General features: G+C 43.8%; 1 long non-coding RNA gene across 2 annotated transcripts; it reads left to right on the forward strand.

The window, feature by feature from the left end:
* The first annotated feature begins 1,402 nt into the window (after positions 1–1,402).
* LOC136473831 (uncharacterized) lies at positions 1,403–2,322 on the forward strand. Of its 2 annotated transcripts, XR_010762753.1 has the most exons (4): positions 1,403–1,592; positions 1,654–1,719; positions 1,779–2,087; positions 2,161–2,322. It is a non-coding gene; the product is annotated as an uncharacterized lncRNA (long non-coding RNA). The 2 variants fall into 2 exon arrangements; XR_010762752.1 differs by lacking the exon at positions 1,403–1,592 and having other exon boundaries at positions 1,647–1,719.
* Positions 2,323–4,342: the final 2,020 nt, after the last annotated feature.

Below are 4,342 nucleotides of genomic sequence, written 5' to 3' on the forward strand. Positions count from 1 at the left end.
GACACATTCCGATCTTGGCCCAAAACCACCAAAGGGTGGAAAGATTGGTATTTGAGGGTTAATAGATCGATGCAAGTATACTGGGCAGAACGAAAGTTAGACCAATGTATCAGGCTCTCTATTGCCGATATGCAGAAAAATGAATCAATGATAATTGCAGCTGCTTATTTCTGGTCAGATACGACCAATACTTTTATGTTTGGACATGGCCCAGCTACCCCTACCCTTGCCGATGTCCACATGCTTACTGGCTTGGACATCTCAACTGCCGATGAAGGCTCCATCTATGGTAGAAAGCCTGAATATAGAGTGAATACCCGTAACATCGGCGGTTGGACAGGATATATTCAAGAATACCAGAAAACCGGGACACTTAGCCAGAGGGAACATGCCACATTCCTGAATATGTGGTTAGAAAAATTTATCTTCTGTGATCGATCAGTAGGACCAACCAACGCCTTCCTCCCTGCAGCTGAACTTCTGGCTAATGGCGTAAGGTTTCCTCTTGGCCGATACCTTCTGAGCTCCACTTATCATCTTCTTCACCAAGTGTCTCAGAAACTTCTGCTTGGCGAACCCATCAGGCAACCTGGGAGGCCCGTGGTGGTTCATCAACATGTGGCTGAATGCCCATATGCACAAACGTTTGCAATGGGACTTTTTTGCTCAACAATTCCCACGAGAAATTGCCGAAGATTATGTGCTCGGGGATGATGAATCGGCAACACGCTCACCCCTCAATTTTGGTGAAGCCATAATTGTCCTTCCTGGAACAGAAGCCAACGAAGACCAAATCGGCAGATTCTTTCAAAGCTTCTATAATGGTCTTTCTCGTGATCATAGGGCCTGGGTGCCTTATATCGACGAAGAAAACAGATTCCCCCTTCTTTTCAACTTTGCCGATGACACTCTGAATCAAGATAATGAGCTCATGATGGCTATCATCACTCCTAGGGCAATTCCAGTAAACACATTCGGCAGCGGGAAAAACACCAACATTACATATGAATTTTACAACCCATCGGCAGTATCCCGCCAATTGGCTTTTGGGCAACTGCCAATCAAACTCTGCTTTGCCGATGTGATCAAACCCAGGGAAACAATCACCTGCGGAACAGACTGGAACAAGGTAGTACAACTTTCTCCTGATGCCGATACCACAGATGTTGATATATCCACCTGGACACCAATATCTTTCATCACCGAGTCATACAAGCAATGGTGGCGAGAGTGGAAAGAGCAACTGTTCGCGACTTCTGCTCACACATATCGGCACATGATCGATTCTGAATATGCCATCCCTGACGACTGCGGTAAGTTTCTTTGAACTCCCTTCTGCTTTTCCTTTCATTCATCAATAACTGACTCCCTTGTAACAGGTTAACCACCTAGCACCATCGGTGAGCAAAAGTGGGAAACCCTTCAACCTCCGGCCTATTTCCCCAACATCGCCGATCGGCTACAACGCTCCCACCTTAGCCGCTTTGACCCACCAGAAGATTCGTACCAAGACCATCACTTCTAAGTCCAAATTGGCTATATCCAGGGCTACTCCATCGGCCGCTGCTACAACCTTGGTCAAAGCCTTTAAGGTAACAACCTTGTTTATTTTCACTTATGCCAATCACAAACTATATTAACCTTAATCATCAGGGGGTAAGAGCTGCTACTGGATCATCATCGGCAATTCCGCCGATATCAAGCACCACTCCTTCAGAGGTAGCTTCTTGACTTTACATTTTATCTGTTAAATATCATATCTCACACTTGTTTTACAGCAACAATTGGGTACATCGGCAAACGTACCAGATGCCCAAGCTTCACAACCAACAAGTGTCGATGCCCCCCAGCCAATCGTTGCCGATGTCCAAGCAAAGCGCAAAGCTTCAACAGATACTGAAGCACAGCCAAAACGACAAAGGTCTATGCCGATCCCTACATCTGCCCCAATGTCATCGGTCATCATACCTCAAGAGCCTACCACCGATGAAGTCACAGAGGATATCCCATCGGCAAGCTCAGCCGATCCACACGACATACTCCAGGTTGCTTCCTCCAGTCAAGCACAGGAAATTGCCTTGAAACAGGTAAACCGATCAACCTATCTGATTTTACAATACTCATACTTACCACTGATTGATCTCCTTGTCTTTCTTTCAGGAACAAGATTCCCCGAACAGCCTATTTTCCTTTGCCATTGACATTTCTGACGACGATGGAGAGGAGACAAGTTCTTCCCTTGCACTGGGAACAATATCGGCAGAAACTAAATCCAAGTTGGAAACCCTCCTGAACTTGCTACAGCAAAGTACCGCCCAACTGGTAGATGACTCAGGACCCCGCAAAGGCAATTTTCAAAACAATTCAGTGGCCAGGTCCCTGCCGATGTTGAAGAAATACTCTTCCCAGCAGCTCACTTAGAAAGCCGTCAACTGCAATATCAACGGGCTGCTCAGCGCATTGCCGATAGAGCAGCTCAAGCTCAACTTAAAGGAGAGATGCTACAACTGAAACAAGTCGCTGATGAGAAGCACAAGGGCATCGTCAACTTGCAGACTTCGGGTGCTGCACTTAAGCAGAAAATCTTGGATCTATCGGCAAGGAAGGCAGCTCTATTGGCTGAATTGAAAGAAATTGATGCAGCCTTAACTCATGCTCAACAAGAAGAAAGCCAGCTACCCAATGCCGTCAAAGCCCTTCAGCAAGAAAGAGATATCCAAGCTCGCAAAGCTTTAGCCATGAAGAAGAAACTCAAGCCTGTGGAGGGTGCTGCCGATGACGATATCAAAGAAATGGAAGAAGCCGACCAGATTCGCCTGCGTGCGATATTAGCTATCCAATCCTTGCTGAACGTGTAATCTTATTTATTGTATCGGCACTTTATGAGACATTGATACCCTTGCATAATTCTTAGCCGATAGTACTGTTATCGGCACTTATACTTTTATGCATCTGTCCAGATACTAGGGTAATATTTCTTTAAATATTTTCCATTTAACGCTCTGGGAAACACAACCCCTTCGAGGGTTTCTAAAATATATGCATTACCAGGAATAGACTGATTTATCCGATATGGACCTTCCCAATTAGGAGACCACTTTCCAAACTTTGAACTTTTAGTCCCAATCGGTAAAATCAATTTCCAGACCAGATCTCCATCGGCAAACTCTTTTACTTTCACCTTCTTGTCATACCATCTAGCTACTCTTTTCTTATTTTCTTCAATACTAACTAAAGCCCTTAACCGATGACCCGCCACATCTTCCAACTCATCTTTCATAAGAGTATTATACTCATCGGCTGTCAGCTGATTTTGAGAACGTATTCGTCTAGAGCCAACCTTAATTTCCCAAGGCAACACTGCATCGTGTCCATATACTAACTGATAAGGCGTTACTTTGGTTGCACCATGGCATGACATCCGATATGACCACAAGGCTTCATTTAATACTGTATGCCACCTCCTAGGATTTTCTTCAATTTTGCGCTTAATGAGTTTGATGATCCCTTTGTTAGAAGCCTCAGCTTGACCATTAGCTTGAGCATAATATGGAGAAGAATTTAAAATTTTAATTCCCATACCTACAGCAAACTCATCAAATTCTCCTGATGTAAACATAGTACCCTGATCGGTAGTGATAGTCTGAGGAATACCAAATCGGTAAACAATATGCTCTTTCACAAAATCAATCATATTGACCGATGTCACCTTCTTTAAAGGAATTGCCTCAACCCACTTTGTGAAATAATCGGTAGCAACCAGAATAAATTTATGTCCTTTACTCGATGGCGGATAGATCTGACCAATGAGATCAATAGCCCATCCCCAGGAACGGCCATGGTTTGATTATAGGATTCATAGCCGATGCAGGCGCTCTTTGAATATTACCAAACTTTTGACACCCCTGGCATCCCTTAAAATATTTAAAACAATCTTCAAGAATAGTCGGCCAATAGTACCCATTCCTTCTGATCATCCATTTCATCTTGAAAAGCCGATTGATGTGCCCCACATACTCCTTCATGAATTTCACCCATCAAGCTTTTCGATTCATCATTGCTAACACATCTGAGTAAAATTCCATCTATAGTTCGATAATATAATTCATCATCGAGGAGCACATATTTGGTAGCTTGGAACCTTATACGTCTCTCAACCTTTCTACATGGATCCTTTAAATAATCGACAATCTCTTTCCTCCAGTCATCGGTATCAACTGCCGATGTTAGCACTTCCTGAATAGGCTGATACCCTGAAGCATGCTGAGCTAGTCGATTAGCTTCCTCATTATGCAATCGAGAGATATGTTCAAGACGAAAATCTCTAAATCCTTTCAACAAT

The sequence above is a fragment of the Miscanthus floridulus genome, chromosome 8, assembly GCF_019320115.1.
Source record: "Miscanthus floridulus cultivar M001 chromosome 8, ASM1932011v1, whole genome shotgun sequence".
NCBI classification, from domain to species: domain Eukaryota; kingdom Viridiplantae; phylum Streptophyta; class Magnoliopsida; order Poales; family Poaceae; genus Miscanthus; species Miscanthus floridulus.